The sequence below is a fragment of the Syngnathus typhle genome, linkage group LG10 (assembly GCF_033458585.1).
Source record: "Syngnathus typhle isolate RoL2023-S1 ecotype Sweden linkage group LG10, RoL_Styp_1.0, whole genome shotgun sequence".
In the NCBI taxonomy this organism is placed as follows: domain Eukaryota; kingdom Metazoa; phylum Chordata; class Actinopteri; order Syngnathiformes; family Syngnathidae; genus Syngnathus; species Syngnathus typhle.
In genome coordinates this window covers 14,744,644-14,767,722 of record NC_083747.1, presented here as the reverse complement: position 1 = coordinate 14,767,722, position 23,079 = coordinate 14,744,644, and the positions used below count along the sequence as shown (strand labels likewise).

Sequence of the window (23,079 nt, the reverse complement as noted above, 5' to 3'; positions counted from 1 at the left end):
TGTTCCCCCGTTTATCGTTGGGTTACGTAAAAAAAATGCCCGCCATAGGCAAAATCTGTTAAATTAGCCTTTTTTTTAACATTCAAATTCGTTTTTTCGGTTCGGGGTTCACACTAAAAGTTTGAAGTGTTTGCATGACTGCTCGCACGTGCTCAATGAAGGAGGACGACGACAGGTCAAAACGTGCTCAATGAAGGAGGGCGACTACAGATCAAAGCTAGAAATATGAAAAACCTGGCACATCAATTTACCGTTTTTCATTCAGTTTTATTTAAGATAGACACTTAAGTTGTGTATTGAAAGAGGACATAAGAGAGTGGATAACAACAGGGAACGTTGTAGCGTGTTATATTGTTTTCCTCAAGAAAGAAGGAGCATTTGTGACATATGTTGATTTCTTATCATCCACTTATGTTAATATTGGTTTGAAGATCGAGAGCCCAATTCATTTAGTTTTGGGTAAAGTTGACATTTAAAGTTTAATTCATCAGTCAAGTGTAAAAATGTCAGTGTAGATCAGACAGAGCTGCTTTTAGAGGTAGATGGGTCTAAGCAGCTACCACCACGTAGAAGCAAAAGAGGGCGCGCTCTTTTGCAACTGACAGATAAAGAACTTCACAGTGTAAAAATAAACGAGTTTCTACGTCGCTTTCAGAGAAGTTATGAGTGGTAGAAGGCCCTAATCAAGGTGGCCAAAAAATCAGTATTTCAGCAGGATTCTAGTGATACGCTTCAGAGGCACATTAGTAATATTCAACTAGAACTCTCTGAACTGAATCAAGTGTATGATGAATACCAAAAGATTGGCAGCACCACACATGAAGTGCGCCACAAAATGGACAACCTGTATTTGGCCTGATGCACCCTCTGTATTTGCAATTACAGTCAGCGGTAGGTTAAAATATAGTACTAGGGGTGATAGTGTTTGCAGAGGTCAATCAGCAGTTAAAAGACAAGAAGCTGCTGCTGAGTATGCAGCCACACAAGCTGTACTACAGATAATGTCTGAACAAGAACAACAGCAAGAGAGAATGTTAGCACTTGAAACTGAAAATAATCTGATAGTTGCAGCAGAAGAAGAAGACGCAAAAGCCCGTCTTCTGCAAGCCCAAAAGGAAGATGCAGAAGGTAAGATAGAGAAAGAGAACTGTGAGGCGCTCTCAGAAAGAAACAGCAAGAGGAGCACGCTGCAAGGCAGAAGTCGCTTGATGGCTTAAAAAGAGAACTAACACGTTTAGAAGAGCTAAAACGGCTACATGCAGCTAAGACAAGACTTTAAGGCAGAGTTCAACCCAACCTAAGGATTCAAGGGCTTAAACGCTGAAGGGCCTAAACAGAAGCAAGTAGTTAAGTATGAGCCCGCTGTGTATAACACCCAACTTTCAAATGTTCATGTTTAGTCTACCTATTCCACAACTTCCCCCTTACCAAAAATTCAAAATTTTGAAATTCACACCAAACTTTCCCAAATTTCGTTTTTCCCTTTAAATTTCTACATTTTTCAACTAATTCAACCTGTTACGACTTTAAACATCATTCTATAGCAGGGGTCACCAACACGGTGCCCGCGGGCACCAGGTCGCCCGTGAGGACCGCATGAGTCGCCCGCAGAACTCTTCTAAAATAAGCTCAAACAGCGGCACTTGTCAGTGAGCTGCATCTATTTGTTTTACAGTCAAACCTCGGTTTTCGAACGTCCCGGTTCTCGAAATAATTGGAATTCGAACACAAAAGTAGAGATTTTTTTTCTTCGGTTGTTGAACAAAATTCGGAGGTCGAGCCTCGCGAGATGAGCCGGGAGGACCCGAGAAAACCCGACCGCGCGGCCAGGATGCCGACTGACTCCGTTGTTATTGTATTTTTGTTACTTTGAGGATTGTATTAACCCCTAATCATGCCTCCAAAGAAAGCAAGTGGGAGCAGTAAAGCCATCCTAAAACACAAAGACGCTCTTTAAGCAATGCTACAGTGAGTTATCTGAAAAGAATCTCACAGAGGCAGGAGGTGTCTTCGATGGCGAGCGACTTCTTCTGCAGAAGGGCGCAAATCAGACACACAGCAAGTGTGGCTGAGATTCGGGCTCTTCTTCCAGTTTGGTAATGCCTTTTATCGAGGAACAACAATGGGGCAAGTGTACATGAATGCATAGTTTCTTTAGACAGGAAGGACATTCCACAATTATATCTCATGATCACAGAACAACAGGGATACTATTACGGACAGAGCAGTATGGTTGTCTCATGACTTTAGCTTAACAAAGGTGTAGTCTTAGTGCCCCTGGGATGCATACCTCTGTGGCGTACTCATGACTTCTACTTAAATAAGACGTTTGTCTGCTTCAGCCATCCCATAACAACCTCATTATCTGTTCATGTATAGCTAACTATGGGGCTTATTGTATAGCGCGACTCCTGACTCCAGTCATGAGCTCCTTCGCCAGCCATCTGCTCCCAAGTAATTATCACGAGCTCAAACTGTCACATCCTGTGGAAGGTCTTTCACATATAAGTAGATACATAGAATCCAATGATAAAAAATATATTTTTCCCAACATTCCCCCCTGTTTAACATTGGAATTCATGGGAAAACAAAACATCAACTAATAACTACATATGCGTATAAATGAGTATATGCCTACACAATATAGTATAGTAACATCAAAAAGTATGAAAGTTTACATTCCAGAGTTCATCAGAACTACAGTTCTCCATTCGGCTTTGGCCATGTTCGTTATGATGGAATGTATTTTGTTCTGGATCATCAAAAAGAAAAAAACAAACAGGTAGGCGATTTATGCAAGGTGGTCCCACTCATCTTGTTCACGCTGGACCAACATGATATTCTGGACAGCAAACGCTGATGTTGACATCATGTGACGAATACAAGGTATGATGCATGATGTAAAAATACATAGAAATAATAGTATGGCAACTAAAAGAACTGCAACTTTCAAGAGAAGTTGCCTCCAATTGCTGTAAAACAGCCACCAAAAGGGATGGACATCCGTGGCCGGAGTTTCGTCCTGGGACATTGTTAGAAAAATGTATATATATGTTATCATGCGTTCTCTAAACAATGCTTTACCGCAATATTACTGCAATATATGCTTGCTGTTTTTATGATGTACCACAGAAGGACAGTTCCTTTCTAACAAAGACCACTTTGTTAGACAACATGCCTCATTGCTGTCCTGCACCCCAGATGAACCTCCAAGTGACCATTAAAGTCAGGGTTTCCTAACTGTCTTGATCGTAGGATTAGGTTGGAATGTATATAACCAGTAATAAATAACTTAGCTTGTTGCATCCTACACAATGTCGTAAAACTCCCCTTGCTATGTTTTAACTAGAGGTCAAAGGTTTTCTCTTCTGTATCCAGTCCACTCAAACTCCTCTTCCCAGATGTTTTCATTAGTATGTAAACACCTAGTGATTTTTCCTTTCGAGGCAAAGCCCACATGCTTTCCCCCTCCTTCCTTTAGGGGCTTGTCTCACAAATTGTGGGTAGGGCAAATCCAAATAAAAAGAGCGGGAGTGCATACAGAGATTTAGTGTGTGTAGAGATTGTTGTAAGCTATCTGTACTGCACTCCTCGCGAGAAAAGACTTAATATTCTGTCTCACTTGTGGTTTGTTTGCTGTTGCTCTTCTCTTAATAGTTATTCAGTCATCGAAATAAACCTGACAGACATAGCCCTACGGAGGTTCCGAAGTCCTTGTAGAGCATACTCGATGTGGGTGTCATTTTCTCCTGGGATGTAGGTACAACAGGAGGTACCAACAATTTCACACACACCTCCTTTTCGGCTGTCAGAAGGTCCAAAACCATTCGGGACTGTAGTGCCATTAGTCTCAGAGCGTGCAGTTCCGTCTGATAACCTGTAAGGGCCTCTAGAGTAAAATTGGCAAAGGTCTTCAACCTGTAGCCCATAGTTTCTATTCGGAGAATAGTCTTAGCCACACCCACCTGTGGGAAGAGTTTGAGTGCCACCTTTTGTCCTGTGCTCCAAAGCTTGTATTCATCTGGTACGTCTGAGCCCCAGACACTGTTGTAGGGACGGAAGGTGGGAGCAACAGCTGCACGTGTCTTTCGCCGATGATGTTCCTGAAAATGTGTCAGAATGAGGAACACAGTGTGATCTGACACATATACGACGGCACATGTGCCATCCCATTGTCCTGGAAGGACTGCGTAGCCTCGGTGACCACAGAGCTACCATCCCCCTTCGATGATAGAGTGGGGATTTTTGCCTCCTGTTAGGATTTGTCTGATTGCTACTGTGGTATTCATCGAGGTCTCGCTGGAAGGTTCTAGACGTGCGGTGTTGATGCAACGTTTTGTATCTCCCACCTTTATTCCATCAACACGTCTTCATCGGAAGCACAGGGGATGTGAGATGGTTTCACTCACTTCAAGAGTCACTGGTGCGGGTGTGACGACAGAACCTTTTGACACTATTGTGAATGGCCTAGAGATTTTGTAACAGGGATGGGCGGCTAGTTGTGCCTCAGTAATTCCCGACCGTCTCAGTCCTTTGAGGGGATTAAACCCAAAAGCCCTTAGTATTGCGAAACACCATCCATTTTTCTCTGGCATGGGTCGGGCATGTAGGACGGGCTGTTGACTTGATCGTGGCATTATGGAACATACATAACATTCAGTTTGAGTGTATGTTTCGGCCAACATTGACACATACTGGTACCACATGTTGTCTGCATGTGGTATATCTGGGTTTATCTTTATATACTTCGTCAACAGTTCGGTCGTCATTCTCTTGATTCGAGAGGAAGTTCCACTTTCCCGTTGGGGACCCTGGACACTCCATGTCATTGGCAAGCATGCTACAGCCACAGCACAGACAAGCACTCGTCTGAGTGCCATTTTCCGTTCAGTTCCACAGAGCCACCTAAACCCCTAGGGAGCTAAATGGCCAGGGTTCTTAGTTCTTCGCCGGTTTGAGACTGATGCCAAACTATAATTGACACCCTCTTCGTAGCCAGACTTCCTCCTGACCGGGGCCTAGGAGCTAAGCACTCTCTGCAGCTTACAGTGGCTGAGATGTATCCAGCTGGGTCTTTCTGCAATCTTGACAGCTCTGGGTGTGGCGAATAGGACTTGGAATGGTTCCTCCCACCGGGGTGAAGACCACGTCTTTCTTTTGATTACTTTGATGAAGACCTAGTCACCTGGTTTCGCTGAGTCATCCTGTGGAGATAAAGGAGTGGAGGGCAGTAAATTCGCATTTGAGACTTCTTTCGTTTGCATGGTTTTGATCATGTAGTCAGCTAGAGTTAGCTCTTCTGTGGCTTTGTCCAAATCATGTGAGAACAGAGGGAGCCTGTATGCTCTGCCATGAATGATCTCATAAGGGGTTAAACCCTTGCTACAGGGCGTAATCCTCATATAGAGTTTTACCAAATCTAGACATTCGGGCCATGGTCTTCCCGTTTCTGCCATGCATTTGGTTACCGTTTTTTTCCATGTATAATGCGCAAAATTTAACTAATTTATTGTCCTAAAATCTGGGGCGCGCATTATACATGGGTACAAAAACAAATATATATATATATATATATATATACATATATCCGTTTTAAATCCGGATATCATACGGAGGCCGCCATTACAGATGCGCTTCTTCTCTGCTGTTCACTTCAAACACGCTCCATACGAAAACAATGCTCTCGTATCAGACGCTTGCTAGATCACCTGCTCGTTTGCTGTCACAATGTACCCTACACAAATCCGAAACATTTCTTCGCTATCGAGTATGCTAGCGCATGCGCAGTGATACTGACCGGCAGAATAATATCCGGTTGTTCCCAAAGATGATATTTTTTCTGAATTAATTTTATGTTCACGGACTTAAGTAGGAGTCAAAATTTGGGTGCGTATTATACATGGGTAGAGGCTTTTTTCCAGCATCAACATGCCATTTTAAGGGTGCGTATTATACATGGGGGCGCATTATACATGGAAAGAAACGGTAGGAGAAAATTTTGTGTAGGGAGGGTTCCTTTTATAAATTTATATTGTATGGGGTTTTATGTGTGTGTTGTGGGATGACAGTTTGTCTGTAATGGTATATGAATGTCAAGTCTGTGCTTGTGGTGTGGTGTTTGTGTATTGTGAATGGTTGACATGATTCAAAGTTGGGGTGATGTGATCACAGCAGAGGATAACATTCCTCTCACCTGAAAAATATAATGATACTACAGATTTGAAAAAGCACGATTGATCAGGACTAGTTTTGGACTAAATATGGGCTTAGGATTACTCAGGGGCAACATCGACAACAAAACAGTGCGATGGAGAAGGCCCATTTCAGTAATATAGTCAGACAAGACAGAATTAGTATCGAACATCAAGACTCAGGGCCCAGGTGGGAGCTAGAGGTTCCGCGGGCCTGGCTACAATGAGTGTGGTGATGAGAGGGGACGCTTTGCAGGTTCCTTTTGATACATAATGACACATTGGGTGAATGTGTCAAAAGTAGTAAAATAGAAATGGGTGAGTAGGTTTCAATTTGTAATTGTGATATACAAAGTTTTTTTCCAAATTCACTTGTTTTTAAGCTTTAACAGGACATGCCAGAATTCAACTAGCAGTGATGGAAGGAGCAGAGGAAGACCAGTGACATCTGGTTGTGGTGTGGTGACAACAAATTATATGATCGCTTGCCGAACGATGCATCAGGTATCTGTGCCCTCGCGTCTTTGATAATCCCTGTGGTGGTTGTCCGCATTGAAATACAGAATCTCAATTGGAATATGGAGTCCCCACTGGCGGGGCTCCTGAAGCGAGCCAAAAGAGATGTTTTGCCCCCATGGTTGAGCGACAACGATCCAACATATATTGACGCCATAGGAGTGCCCCGGGGTGTCCCAGATAAGTATAAACTCGTTAATCAAGTGTCCTCGGGATTGGAAAGCATTTTCCTATGGATCACCCCCAATAAAAATGTTGACCGTATTAATTACGTTCCGAATGACCCAGGCGTTGGAAGGACTAAGGACACTGAATAAAAAGATGAAAGATCATTCAGGTGTATATTTGGTCTGATTGGATGAAAACGTTCGGAAGCTGGAAAGGCCTCATCATGTCTGTGCTCGTTGCTGTGGCTATTTTTACTGCAGTGATGATTTTATGTGGTTGTTGTTGTATTCCATGTATTAGATCACTCACTGGTTGATCGAGAAAACCGTTGGCCCGTTGTCACCCAATGGCCAATATACCCTGGTGACTCAGCATGAGCCACGGGGGGAAGAAAGGACCGACTGGTCGCTGCTTGCTAGAGTAACGGGTGATGACCTCATAAATGAGGTCATGAGAGGGAATAAAGGGAAATGTACTTTCGGCAGTTTGCAAACATATTTGATTAAGGCTGCGTTAGACATATATAATCATATCAATATAATTTCTAGTAGTAGTGTGGTCGCATATTAAGTGGGAAGGAATGTGGAGGCAACTGCATAAACTTATTTTCTACAAAGTATTGTGGAACAGGATGTCCAGACAGGGAGGACATCTCAAGGCCGGTGAGGAATGCGAATAACAACTCGCCATTGTTGTCCAGACCCAACCGCCCACAACTGAGACCAGACACCTGCGCTGAGCGGAAAACCCAAACGAGGAGGAGATGACCATCAACCAATCACCACACAATATTTTGCATGCTTGAATATTCATATTGTGTTTCTTTTTAAAGAAAACTGGGCAACCCGGAAGAATGTGTTGTCTTTTAGTGGTCACAGAAGGCACACGAGTTTTTGTGTTAAGGACCCGAGACCCAGGCGCCTGTATTAGCTTGCTTTGTCAGGATTAAACAATTGGTAAATTTGGCCTAATTGACCTACTGGTCTTCTCTTTGACAGAACGAACTAGCAAAATTGTTAGGTGCAACAGTGTGTGGATTTGGACATAACAACTCTTGTGTTAAGTGTTGATCACAATTTGGAGTCAGATCAAAAACTAAAATCCGTAGCCTAACACCACTTACCAAAAATTCAAAACTTTCAAATTTAAAATTCAACCAAATTCTCCAAAATTTCGTTTTTCTACTCTAATTTCTACATTTCCCCACCGATTCAACCCATTCTAACTTTCAACTGTTCATCTTTTGCCTACCTATTCCACAACTTCCCACTTACCAAAAATTCCAAACTTTAAAATTTGAAATTCAACCAAATTCTCAAATATTTCGTTTTTTTACTCTAGTTTCTACATTTTTCGACCGATTCAACCCATTCCAAATTTATTCACTTTGTTCACTTTATGCTTACCATATTCACTCCCATTCACCCCCACTTCCACTACACTTACACAATTCAACCCTTGACCCCCAATTCCAGTGTGGCGGCCATCTTGGATTGACCCTGAAGTGCCCCCAATGAACCCAGAATGAATCGGAAGTGCCCCAAATCAAACCGGAAGTGACACCAAATAGACCAGAAGTGACCTCAGGTAAACCGGAAGTGAACCCATATCAAACCGGAAGTGACCTCACGTAAACCGTAAGTGCCCGAATCAAACCGGAAGTGACCTCTGCTAAACCGGAAGTGACCACAAATAAACCGGAAGTGATCGCTGCTAAACCGGACGGGACCTCTGCTAAACCGGAAGTGACCTAAATTAGACCAGAAGTGCCCCAAATAAACCGGAAATCACCTTATTTCAACAATAAGTGCCTTAAATGGAACCAAAAGTGGCCTAACTATAACGTTTACTCTCTTTTACAATTTTTGCCCAATTTTACCCGTTTCAACTTTTGAACTCCAAATTGAACCTCTTGAACCTGTAGTTTTCGTTTTGTTACAAGTTTAAAAAAAATATGGCGCAATTTTTTTTACAATTCCCATTCATGGTCTTCGCCTTCACACGCAATTTCTCCAGAAATTGCATTTTCTAGTTGTCAAATATTGTTTGTTTTTTAATCTCCATCGCAGACCGGATATCATACGGAGGCAGTATCACTGCGCATGCGCACTATAGATCCGATGCGCAGAACGGATGCGCAAGACACGTCAGCTATATAAAGAGCGAGAGCTCAGTTCTCTACCTATGTTTGTTGTCAATCGCGCATCGCATTCAGCCATCCTGCCCAACACAGTCAGTAGAATTCATAATTTATGACACATCGTTTAATGCGATGGTGCAATCCTTGATGGTGTGTTATTGTCAAATATTGTTTGGTTTTTTATCTCCATCACAGACCGGATATCATACGGAGGCCGCCATGACAGTATGCGCAGAACGGATGCGCAAGACACGTCAGCTATATAAAGAGCGAGAGTTCAGTTCTCTACCTATTAGTTTCAATTCACAGTTTAATTAGCAGTTTCAATCAGCAAATAACAATGCGTATTACAGGTAATATTTTATTTCACAACACTTTGCCTTGTTCCTTTCTTCTCTGCTGTTCGCTTCAAACACGCTCCATACGAACACAATGCTCTCGTATCAGACGCTTGCTCGATCACCTGCTCGTTTGCTGTCACAATGTACCCTACACAAATCCGAAACATTTCTTCGCTATCGAGTTTGCTAGCGCATGCTCAGTGATACTGACCGGCAGAATAACATCCGGTTATTCCCAAAGATGATCTTTTTTCTGAAATAATTTTATGTTTACGGACTTAAGTAAGAGTCAAAATTTGGGTGCGTATTATACATAGGTACAGGCTTTTTTCCAGCATCAACATACCAGTTTTAGGGTGCGTATTATGCACGGGGGTGTATTTTACATGGAAAATCACGGTATGTAATGATGTAAAAATGGGTTGTGGCTCCGGGTGCTTTCTTTTCATTGGGGGGCGGTCCCAAATGGCTCTGAGTAAAAAAGGTTGCCGACCCCTGGTCTAGAAGGTCCGTCGCTTCCTTGACAATCATCCCTGTCACTACTTCACAGGTGTCAGCTGTACGACGTGTTTCATTGTCAGGAACATCAATGCGTCTCCACTCATAATACACATCATTCAGCCTCTTAGATGCATTGCATACTTGAGTGATATATTCATTCAGCTGCTCATCTACCATCAGACATTAATTTACACGCTAGAAACAAAGAGGAGAAGACAACCAGTATTCCCTTTGCTCGCGAGGAGAATTAGGTAGAAGGCCCAGTTACAGTCCTCCACCAATTCTGGACTCCTCTTCCGCTATCTCCTCTTTTTATTTTGGGTTGCCCTGGTTACAAGAGGCGTTGCTACACTAAAGGGGGGGGAGATTATGGCAGTAGCAATGCTGATTAGCTAGCTAACAATGTTGTGTGGTGCGAGGCCGCATGGCCTTGGCCGATTCATGACCCCAGCCATGCAGAGTCTGTTCTTAGGTGGTTGGCAGCCTCGTCCTTGGCTGCGATCGCCAAATGTGCTGGATCCTGTGTCCCTGTAAAACAATGCTCTAGACCAGGGGTCCTCAAACTTTTTCCTGTGAGGGCCACATAACTTTTCCCTTCTCTGATGGGGGGCCGGTGTCAGTTTGTAACAGAAAAAGTGTGACGATCGTAGGGGAGCTTAAATTTTTTATTGATTTCCAGAAAGCCACACATAACCAAATAACGGTTATTTAATAACCCTTTCCAGGTTCTTTACAGAAAAAGTCAGGAAACAAATAATAACACTATTAATGAAATAAATAATAACTGAATAACCCTCTCTGAGTTCTTCACAGAAAAAACAGGAAATAAATAATAACTAAATAACTCTCTCTGGGTTCTTCATAGAAACAAAAGCCATAGAACATTAACTTTCTGTTGTGCCATGCAACAGATAAAAGTTCAGCTCAGTTGTCAGAGCAGAATCTCTATGAAACATATGAGCAGTCTCTTAAAGTTCTTGTGTTCCTTCTTTATAATCCTTTTGTAGGTTCCAGTAGGCTTGTAGACACCACTGTCTTTTTTGTTAAAGTTTGCTAGTGCGTCATAGTCTGGAGTAAAATTTGTTGTGGCAATTCTTAGGCGAGATCCGAGGTGTTGGTCCGTTTACCTCGATCTGTGACGGGTTGATGTTGACGTTCATGTGGCTGAACGTCACGTCGCGTACGTCGAGCCAAATTGGCCACTCTCTTTTAAACGCTGGCACTGTGTCCACCTTGCTTTTCCTTGGGCGACTCATTTTAATGGAAGGATTCCAGGGGAAGGTTTGTGGGTGGCTTTAGCGCAAAACTGCATCTGAAAGCTCAGCGCGCGAATTACAAGAATGCTGTCGTCACAGCCCACGCTCTAAATTCGGGACTGATACAAATAAAGCGCGAGTGCGCCATGTCCCTACTACTGAGTACGTACACGCACTTGTGAGTGTGCACCGAGCTTTCTGACAAGGCTTCCGGTAGTAAATGCGCAGGCGAGCGCTTCCCCATCTACTGGGGAAACGCAGTCATTGCAGGCAAAATGACCCAAAAAAAAAAGTTTAATAATACAATTTGTTCAGGGTTGGCGGGCCGGATTAAACGGTCCCGTGGGCCGTATCTGGCCCGCGGGCCGTAGTTTGGTGACCACTGCTCTAGACTTTCTTGCAACATTTCACACAATAATTATAATGAGTAAATAATCAGATACCTCTCGTGCATACACTCCAACAAACGTTAAGTAAATGTGAGATAACTTGCATGAAGTTCACTTCAACAAACATTGAGTAAATATGGGCTAACTTATGTACAACTACTTCAATATATACGTATGTGTGTCTTCTCTATAACACTTTATCTCAAAGAAAACTATAATCGGTCAACAACTATTTATGAATAAAAACTACAAGGTTTATAAAGAGAAAGAACTTCTCTTGAACTAAACAGAGAACAAAGGTGTTCTGTTCATAACTAGTGAGGGCCTCTCACAGGTAGGAAAAGGAAGGGAGTATAAGAACTCCCTAGAGCTAGACAGATATGTTGGCTTGAGCGAAGATATGAGACCTCCGATTCAGGCCGACCAGCGCTTCAGCAAAACTACCGGGTTTTTTCCATGTATAATGCGCCCCGTGTATAATACGCACCCTAAAAATGGCATGTCGATGCTGGAAAAAAGCCTGTACCCATGTATAATACGCACCCAAATTTTGACTTTTTAAATTTTTATTTATTTATTTATTTAAAGTCCCAATGATCGTCACACACGCATCTGAGTGTGGTGAAATTTGTCCTCTGCATTTGACCCATCCCTGTGTGATTTTGATTCATCCCCTGGGGGAGAGGGGAGCAGTGAGCAGCAGCGGTGCCGCGCTCGGGAATCATTTGGTGATCTAACCCCCCAATTCCAACCCTTAATGCTGAGTGCCAAGCAGGGAGGCAATGGGTCCCATTTTTATAGTCTTTGGTATGACCCGGCCGGGTTACTTAAGTCCGTAAACGTAAAATTATTTCAGAAAAAAAATCATCTTTGGGAAAAAACAGATGTTATTTTGCCGGTCAGTATCACTGCGCATGCAGTAGCAAACTCGATAACGAAGAAATATGTGAGACTCTCAACGGGATCACCAATATTTGAGTGGTGTTCCAGTTATTTATCACAATTATTTATTATTATAATAATAATAATATATATAATATATATAATACTTATCTTATTCCATATTTATATAGTAATGTCACTATTTATTCAGCCGAAATATCATTTCATTGTTGAGAGCCGTGTGCAACGAAATTTTGTTTGTGTGCACCAAGTGTCAAGTCTGTCTAAGTCTAAGTCTAATAATTATTTATTTATTATTCACAATTGTCATGGTGATCTTTCTGGTGATTTCTTAACTAGGCTGGATGTATTTTCTTTTAACAAATAAACTTGACTTTTGTTGGCGTTGATTTCTCCGACTGCCCAGAAAGGCACCTGTCAAGTGACATGGTGGTACGAGATGGTGTAAAATTAGGTATTGAATTTGGCCCAGGCACATTGGCTCTCCCAAAACATGTAGCAGTTCAAAGTTTCACCAGGAGATGGTGTTAAAGCTTGACATAGGGGTGACCTGATGGAAATTAACAACTCTAATACCGTTTTTTTCCGTGTATAATGCGCCCCCATGTATAATACGCACCCTAAGAATGGCATGTTGATGCTGGAAAAAAGCCTGTACCCATGTACAATACGCACCCAATTTTTGTTTTTGTTTTTTTAAGTCCCAATGATCGTCACACACGCAGGGAGGCAATGGGTCCCATTTTTATAGTCTTTGGTATGGTCTTAACTAGGCTGGATGTATTTTTTTTTGTTGGCGTTGATTTCTCCAACTGCCCGTAAAGGCACCACCGCGATCAGTGCGGACATGTGAAAAAGGCGTGCGGACATGTGAAAAAGGCGGCTCTGTTTGGGAGAGAAGTTGAAGAGGAATAGAAACACCCTTGGAAACCAAAACTTGCCCCTCGTCGTGACTCGGAGCCGCAACAAATGTTTCGGATTTGTGTAGGGTACATTGTGACAGCAAACGAGCAGGTCATCGAGCAAGCGTCTGATACGAGAGCATTGCGTTCGTATGGAGCGTGTTTGAAGTGAACAGCAGAGACGAAAGGAACAAGGCAAAGTGTTGTGAAATAAAATATTACCTGTAATACGCATTTAGGTAGAGAACTGAACTCTCGCTCTTTATATAGCTGACGTGTCTTGCGCATCCGCACATCTGTAATGGCGGCCTCCGTATGATCTCCGGTTTGCGATGGAGATTAAAAAACAAACAATATTTGACAATAACACACCATCAAGGATTGCACCATTGCATCAAACGATGTGTCGTCAATTATGAATTTTACTGACTAAGTGTGTTGGGCAGGATGGCTGAATGCGATGCGCGATTGACAACAAACAAGAAGAAAGGTGATTTCAAGTTTTATTTCGAGGGAGATTTGTCATGTCTCGTCCCCAGTTTTGCTATGTGTCTAGGTTGCCATAGTTTCTGTTCGCGTCACCCCTCCCTTCCTGTGTCACCTCAATCAATGTAACGTGTTTTGTATTTAAGTCCTGTCTGCCCCTCGCTCAACGTCGGATCATTGCATGTGTTACTGTCATGATGTCTGTTTGGTTTCTGTTCCTGTCTTTGGTAATGTCACCCTGTCTTTTTGTTCCACGACTTTGTCGGTCAGTCCTGTTGTTGGTTTTGTTGTACCATGATTTTCTTAAAAAAAAAGAATTAAAACTTTTTTTTTTTTTTTAATTTGTACCCATGTATAATGCGCACCCCAGATTTTAGGACAATAAATTAGTTAAATTTTGCGCATTATACACGGAAAAAAACGGTAAATTAAACTGTTAGCAATTGGGAGGATACGACCTGCTCAAACACGTAGCAACGCACAATTTTGGAATATGAGTTTGCTATGCCATAATTTTAAGATGCAACAGCTTGAGCAAAATCAATATATGTGTTTAAGTTGGAGGAACCCATTATTGTAAGTACTATTATGTGTTGAGAGATTGATCTTTGTTAGACAAGATATATGTGATTCATGTTGCAATGCTTTGTCCAACCTGTATTTAACATTGGTGTTCCATCCATACCTGAATGTATTAAGTTGAGAGGAGACATTAAGGGCTAATACAAAAAAACAACAACGAACGAGCAAAACAGGAAACATCGGCATCCGGTGATTGCAGGTGTTTCCTGCTTGAAGCAAGGTTGCCAAGACAACCAGTGGTTTCCAGCTGGCCTGGCCAGGGATCAGCTAAGGAACATTCTCGAAGCTTCCAGAAACTTCCAGAAAGGCCACCTCACGTGCCGGTGAGGTAATTACGATAAGGTAATGCCAGAAGCAAATATGTTGCCCGGACACAGAGCGGGCGCGCTTCTTCCTAGTCAGGGCGATGGCCGTGACGCTGCCCGGAGTAAAAGAACGAAGATGGATTTTGCATTATTTTTGAGATTGAACCAAAATCTACTAAGATGAATTCCCAGAGTCTTCGAATTGGACTTTGTCAAATTTTAAGCTTCGAGGAAGGCAGAGGAGCAAGCCGCCACCGGGCAGAAAGGAGAAGTCGCCACTTTTACTTTTTTGGCTACGCTCCTCACGGCCAGACCTTTCCTCTTTTTTAAACAGAATTCGGATTTTGGAACAAAGGAGAGCCGATCACTCGACCTGTTCAACCAAATAGGATTTTAGACCTTTAGTCTCCTCTCTTGTTCTGTGTGGGTGAGTCTTGTTATTTTGGTTTTTCGACCTGTAATTCTTTTTCTGGCTTATTCATTAAATCTCTTAAACCTTAATTCGTTATCGATTATTTCGTATTAACTATGTCGAGCATGGTTTTATATGCGGTAATTACAACTTTAAAATGTCTTTATTTCCCTATTATAGTCATGCTTTAAATCCGTTCAATTCTTTTTAAAGTGAAGACAGTTTTAATCCTTAACATCAGGAATTGTCAGATCTGGTTCGAAGTAGTTATCTTGAGCTCAGCTAGGGCGAGGGCGCTCTAGTAAATTAACGTAACGTAATACCAGCATCAAACAGCCGAAGGGAGCCATCATTATGGCGCGGTCATTTCGACGACTCGCCTCGAATTGAGTTACTCGGCTCGTCCGTCGGATGACTTGAAAGGGGTTGCCGTCATATAGAAATTAGATTGATTCTAGTAGAATTCATTTAACTCGGGTGGTCAGCTACGGACGAGTCCCTTCGCCCCGGCTTATTGAACCCGTTACTGGGGAGCCGGAGGCACTTCGATAAAAAGTGCCCGTTTGACACACCACCGCGATCAGTTAGGTTAAAATGAAAAGAGAGGAAAGTGACGTTGTAAAGAACCATCCGTGACAGGATTTTCTTCAAAAATGGTTGTACCATGACTTTCTTAAAACAAAAAAAAACAAAACAAATTTTTTTGTACCCATGTATAATGCGCGCCCCAGATTTTAGGACAATAAATTAGTTACATTTTGCGCATTATACATGGGAAAAAACGGTAATTATTCTAACAGTACCTTCCAGTGTCTCCACGAAGCGCTTGTTTGGCCACTTTAATACCATCCTTCCACTTGTCATAGCACACACTGAAACGATGTGCAACTCTTCTTAATTGCTCACCGTGCAGTTCTTGACCATTTTCTGTCCTATTGCGGACTCTTCGGCCTAGTTGCGGCTCTGCTGAGGTAGTCGGGTTGCTGACCATTGTGCCATCAGTCACTTGTGGCTGCATGGTTGTACTGCACTGCAGCAGCTCCTCTTCAACTGCTTCCTTGTCAGACACTTGTGATTGTGAGTCTGTGCCCTGCACACTTTTGTGCTTTCTGCCACTCTCAGACATCTTACTTGGTTTATGTTGCTCACTGCTGTCTTCTGAAGCAGTGAGTTCTCACTATAACTCCTTCTCATATATAGAAGACAGCTTCAAGTTCTTCTTGTTACTGATCTGTTTTATTTTGACTTGACAGACCATACAGACCATCCTTTACAGACCGTGAGAACTTATTAGCTGCACATGCAGGCGTGAGGGGTGGTTAGTAAGGCTTTGTTTCTTCATTATAAAGAAAACTTACCGTTTTTTTCCGTGTATAGTGCGCAATATTTTACTAATTTATTGTCCTAAAATCTGGGGTGCGTATTATACATGGGTACAAAGAAAAAAAAAATTTTTTTTTTTTTTTTTTAAATAAAGTCATGGTACAACAAAACCAACAACAGGACTGACCGACAAAGTCGTGGAACAAAAAGACAGGGTGACATTACCAAAGACAGGAACAGAATGACAGTAACACATGCAATGATCCAACGGTGAGCGAGGGGCAGACAGGACTTAAATACAAAACACGTTACATCGATTGAGGTGACACAGGAAGAGCGGGGTGACACGAACAGAAACTATGGCAACCTAGACACATAGCAAAACTGGGGACGAGACATGACAAATCTCCCCCGAAATAAAACTCACCTTTCTTCTTGTTTGTTGTCAATCGCGCATCGCATTCAGCCATCCTGCCCAACACACTTAGTAAAATTCATAATTGACGACACATCGTTTGATGCGATGGTGCAATCCTCGATGGTGTGTTATTGTCAAATATTGTTTGTTTTTTAATCTCCATCGCGGACCGGACGTCATACGGAGGCCGCCATTACAGATGCGCAGAACGGTTGCGCAAGACACGTCAGCTATATAAAGAGCGAGAGTTCAGTTCTCCACCTATTAGTTTCAATTCACAGTTTAATTAGCAGTTTCAATCAGCAAATAACAAAATGCGTATTACAGGTAATATTTTATTTCACAACACTTTGCCTTGTTCCTTTCGTCTCTGCTGTTCATTTCAAACACGCTCCATACGACCGCAATGCTCTTGTATCAGACGCTCGCTCGATCACCTGCTAGTTTGCCGTCTGTCACAATGTACCCTACACAAATCCGAAACATTTGTTGCGGCTCCGAGTCACGACGAGGGGCAAGTTTTGGTTTCCAAGGGTGGTTTTATTCCTCTTCAACGTCTCTCCCATACAGAGCCGCCGTGTGCGCACGGAGCGCGGTGGTGCGTTTAGGGGCAGTCGGAGAAATCAACGCCAACAAAAAAAATGACATCCAGCCTAGTTAAGACCATACCAAAGACTTTAAAAATGGGACCCATTGCCTCCCTGCGTGTGTGACGATCTTTGGGACTTAAAAAAAAAAAAAAAAAAATTAAAAAAATTTTTAAAAAAAATTCATAAAAATTGGGTGCGTATTATACATGGGTACAAGCTTTTTTCCAGCATCAGCATGCCATTGTTAGGGGTGCGTACTATACATGGGGGCGCACTATACACGGAAAAAAACGGTAACTATAACTTGGCTCGTCAACAGTTTAGCAAAACAAACTGGATTTTCCTCGCGGAGATTTTCGCCGGTGGTCCGTCACTAAAACGGGTCCGTGTGAGACGACACAAAGTTATGAACCAAAATTCTTAATGTATAAACCAAAATACTTAGAGCTATAATACTGCCTCAGATGCAGTTACAACTGTTGACTAAATGTATAAAAAACATTGTACCGTATTTTTCACACCAAAAGGCGCACTAGATTATAAGGCGCACCCTCATTGATTTTTTTTATTTTAGAAATTATTTCAGATATAGGGCTCACCGGAGTAAAAGGCGCAATAAATAGAAGTTATACTGCAACAAACTGAGGTTGACTAGGATTGCGGTATGCATCCACTAGCCAATAACCAATGAGCCCTCTGTAAACAATTGCGTTTCTCAAACTATCTCCTATAAAATGATCAGAACTGACTAAAGTTCGATCTAACGCATTGGTACTGCTTACCTATGTTGCCCTTCCATATCGATCCGTAAATTTACACGAAACATTAACAGAGCAGCCTATTTCGACATGAAATAGCATCGTGCGTATAGCAGCTATTATTATAGCATTAGCCACCCACAAACTCCCATGAGCCTCAGCTGGCAGACTCCCATGAGCCTCAGCAAAGTGTAAACAATCGTGTTTCTCAAATGATCTCCTATAAAATGATCGGAACTGACTAAAGTTCGATCTAACACATTGGTACTGCTTACCTGTGTTTCCCTTCCATATCAATCCGTAAATTTACTCGAAACATTAACAGAGCAGCCTATTTTGATATGAAATAGCCTCGTGCGTATGGCAGCTATCATTATAGCATTAGCCACCCACAAACTCCCATGAGCTTCAGCTCGCGTCGGGAGTCTTCCCATGAGCCTCAGCAAAGTGTAGACAATCGCGTTTCTCAAGCGATCTCCTATAAAATGATCGGAACTGACTTAAGTTCGATGTAGCACATTGGTACTGCTTACCTATGTTTCCCTTCCATATCAATCCGTAAATTTACTCGAACATTAACAGAGCAGCCTATTTTGACATGAAATAGCCTCATGCGTATAGCAGCTATCATTATTAGGTGGCGGGCCGAAGCTCGCTAGAGGCTTTTGTTAGTGAAATGATTGATATGGTTGTAGGGAGGATGTGATATTTTAATATGACCTACATAAATCTTATATGAACACATTTCTGATTTTTGGGAGCTGTTTTTTGGTCATCGTTTTATGAAAATCAATGTTTGATTGCGAAACGCAACAGGCACTGTTGTAAAGGGGTCCTTGCTGCAGAACCAATCAAAACTCGTAACGTCACGTGACTTGATGTCTCCCAATGGCATTCCCCCAACTCAGGAACTAGGAAGTAAATATTGCTTCGGATCTATTGACAACAATGGACTTTGTTCGCACTTGTTAAGTTCTTATTTGATATGAATTCATATTGAGAATGGCTAAGGATATCCCTGAGGCTAAGAACATGCAGTGTGAAAAGCCCTAAAATGGGATAGATGTTAGGAGTCATCAGCAGTTTATATGCAGTCAATTATGGCTTCAGAGATTACACATGACTAAATTACGTGAAATACCATTAAACAAGACCAAAGAGAGGATCATAGTGGTAGAGAACATTTATATTTGTAACACAATAACAACATTACCATTGATTATTAACAGTGTTAAGACGGTGCTGTGGTGGAGAGAGTGAGCAGCACCAAGTTCCTGGGGGTGCACATCAGTGAGGATCTCTCCTGGTCTACCAACACCGCATCACTGACAGAGAAAGCCCAGCGCCGCCTGTACTTCCTGCGGAAACTCAGGCGAGCGAGCGCCCCTCCGGCCGTCATGACTACATTTTACCGCGGCACCATTGAGAGCGTCCTCTCCAGCTGTATTGCTGTTTGGGGTGGCGGCTGCACTGACCACAACTTGAAGGCCCTGCAGCGCATAGTGAACACGGCTGGTAAGATTATTGGTGCTTCGCTCCCCTCCTTGAAGGACATTTACGCCTCCCATCTCACCCGCAAGGCGACCACGATTGTGAGTGATGTGAGTCACCCCGCTCACTCTTTGTTCGAGCTTCTGCCCTCTGGGAAGAGGTACAGAAGCCTGCGCTCCCGCACCACCAGACTCTCAAACAGCTTCATACTCCAGGCTGTCAGGATCCTGAACTCACTTCCCCGTTCTGCGTAGCGTCCTGTACTTTTACTGTCTGTATGCACACTGGCTTTTATTGGTTGTGTTATCTATTTATTTATTATTTATTGTTACTCTTATTATTTATTGTTTGTGCCTTCTTGTTCAAAGTCAAAGTCAAAGTCAGCTTTATTGTCAATCTCTCCACATGTCACAACACACAAAGAGACCGAAATTACGTTTTTCTCTATCCCACGGTGACGAGACACATAACACGATAGACATACAAGTACGCGACACAATATAAAAACAAAAAGGCAAAAATTCAAACAATCAATAGTAAGAGTGATGAATAAATAATAAACAGATAACACAATAAATAAGAGGAGCAAAACAGAGCCAGCAAGCATAGCGCAAAAGTAAAAAACATCATAAACAAAAAGGCACAAACAATAAATAATAAGAGTAATAATAAATAATAAATAAACAGATAACACAACAAATAAGAGCCAGTGTGCATACAGACAGTACAGACAGTAGAAGTACAGGACGCTACGCAGAACGGGGGAGCGAGTTCAGGATCCTAACAGCCTGGAGTATGAAGCTGTTTGAGAGTCTGGTGGTGCGGGAGCGCAGGCTTCTGTACCTCTTCCCAGAGGGCAGAAGCTCGAACAAAGAGTGAGCGGGGTGACTCACATCACTCACAATCGTGGTCGCCTTGCGGGTGAGATGGGAGGTGTAAATGTCCTTCAAGGAGGGGAGCGAAGCACCAGCAATCTTACCAGCCGTGTTCACTATGCGCTGCAGGGCCTTCAAGTTGTAGTCAGTGCAGCCGCCACCCCAAACAGCAATACAGCTGGAGAGGACGCTCTCAATGGTGCCGCGGTAAAATGCAGTCATGACGGCCGGAGGAGCGCTCGCTCGCCTGAGTTTCCGCAGGAAGTACAGGCGGCGCTGGGCTTTCTTTGCCAGTGATGCGGTGTTGGTGGACCAGGAGAGATCCTCACTGATGTGCACCGCCAGGAACTTGGCGCTGCTCACTCTCTCCACCACAGCACCGTCGATGGTCAGCGGCAGGTGTTGGGTGTGACCCTTCCGGAAGTCCACAACAATCTCCTTGGTCTTGTCGACGTTCAGCAGGAGGTTGTTGTCCCTGCACCACGTGGTCAGAAGGTCAACCTCCAGCCTGTATTGAGTCTCGTCTCCCTTGTTTTTTATATTGCGTCGTTTACTTGTATGTCTATCGTGTAATATGTCTTGTCACCGTGGGATAGGGAAAACGTAATTTCGATCTCTTTGTGTGTATCGGCATGTGAAGATGTTGACAATAAAGCAGACTTTGACTTTGACTTTGACAGTCCAAACACACACACGTCTGTACAAGGTAGGTGTTTCACAGAACTGCTTGTATTTTCTTTGGTACTGTGTGTTCCCTGTGCTCTTGTCTTCGTCATTTCTCTCTCTGTTACGTGTGCCTCTGCGTCTTCTACATTTGAAAGGGAAACAAAGTGGGATGGGGGAGGGGGGGTTTAGATAGAAAGATGATGTGATGACTAACTTTGTTTTGTAGTAGCAATGTTCCAAAATGTATTGGTTGTTTTTCTGTTTCCCCAGATGCTCAACCTTGGACGACACTACAGATATCTTCTAGGCCTAATCTAACCTATCCTGAGGGGTCTATTGTAATCTTGCAAGATCAAAGATTGAGCTGGACAGCCCTGCACTGTAGTTACACATCACAAAATCATTCTGTTAATTCCTGTCTCTTCCAGACTAGATCTGACCTTGACTCGTACATGCTGTGCCCATGTTACAGGATTAATACACATCACTCACACCCATATTCATAGCTTTCTCCTTAAGAGAAAAACCAGAGCAAATTTCACAGCCAGTCCAGTAAAATAAAATACAGCAATCATGTGTCATATGTTTAAAGTAGGGGTGTAACGATTCATGGATACACATCGATTAATCGATATAATGCTCTACGATTTATTGGCATCGATGCTAAACGTAAACATCGATTTATATCGCCGTGTTTGACCTCGGACATTAGACGCGACTTTATTTTGAAATCCAGTTCATTGTTGCTTGCTTCCTCTTCCCGGGAGCAGTGCGCGGAGTTGTTGTGAGCAGAGCAGGCACGTGAAAGGGGAGTCGACAACTAGTACGCGGCTCCTGGGCTGGTGCTATGGCTAGTGTCCAAAAAGACGAGGAAATTTGCTCCCCTTTAGGCTTCAAGTCATTCGTTTGGAAGCACTTGGGATTCCAAAGAAAAGATGGCTCAACGGACAAGACACGTGCAGTTTGTAAATCCTGCCATGCGGTGATCAAATATTCAGGGAGCACAAATCTCGCCGCACATTTAAAGAAAAAACACATCAAAGTTCAGTGTTAAAATAAGCACTTTGTATACTACAATACTCTTGTAATTTCCTAAATAAAGAGTTTGCAGTACCTTGTTGATTTTGCGTATGAATTGTTATAAATCAGGATATTGTTCTATATTTTTTATTTAAAAAAAATATATTTATTTGTATATTTGCTTTAATACAAAGAAAAAAGAGTGGACTTGCTGTTAGTTCTATGTAATGAGTTTACTGGTCTGCCCACCTTGAGATCAGATTAAGCTGTATGCGGCCCCCAGACCAAAATTAGTTTGACACCTCTGTGTTAAATTGTATTCCAATCGGAGTTCTCCATCATGAGTGTGTGTGGGCGCGCGTGTGTATTCAAATGCCTATAAGGACTTTTGAATGTCAACATTGTTAACAAAACAATAAACCATCCTTGGCTGGGGGCCTGTGCAACTGTACCACCTTTTCAGCTGTAAACCTTTGAATATCGCGCGTCACATGACAGACAACCATTCATGAAATTCTGTTCTCTCCACACTCTTATTAATACGCAAAGCCAATCAATATCAGAGTCAGCTTTATTGTCAATTCCTTCATGCCAAGACACACAAAGAAATCGAAATTACGTTTCCCCTAACCCACGGTGACGAGACACAGTACACGATAAACATACAAGTAAACAACGCAAAATAAAAACAAGAAGGCACGAACAATGAACAATAAGAGTGATGAATAAATAATAAATAAACAAATAACACAGTAAATAAGAGGAGCAAAACGGAGCAAGAGCACACAGCAGACAGTCAGAACAAAGCGCAAAAGTACAGGACGCCACGCAGAAGGGGGTAACATT

At 42.6% G+C, this 23,079-nt stretch overlaps 2 long non-coding RNA genes across 3 annotated transcripts; one reads left to right on the top strand and one right to left on the bottom strand.

Annotated features, from left to right (window-relative positions):
• Positions 1-16,349, bottom strand: LOC133161308 (uncharacterized). Of its 2 annotated transcripts, none has more exons than XR_009716053.1 (3): positions 15,896-16,349; positions 3,966-5,204; positions 1-3,889 (listed from the first exon to the last, which is right to left on the bottom strand). It is a non-coding gene; the product is annotated as an uncharacterized LOC133161308 (long non-coding RNA). The 2 variants fall into 2 exon arrangements; XR_009716054.1 differs by having other exon boundaries at positions 1-4,103; positions 5,048-5,204.
• Positions 14,375-22,326, top strand: LOC133161306 (uncharacterized). The gene is made up of 2 exons (XR_009716052.1): positions 14,375-15,107; positions 21,484-22,326. It is a non-coding gene; the product is annotated as an uncharacterized LOC133161306 (long non-coding RNA).
• The last annotated feature ends 753 nt before the right edge of the window (positions 22,327-23,079 follow it).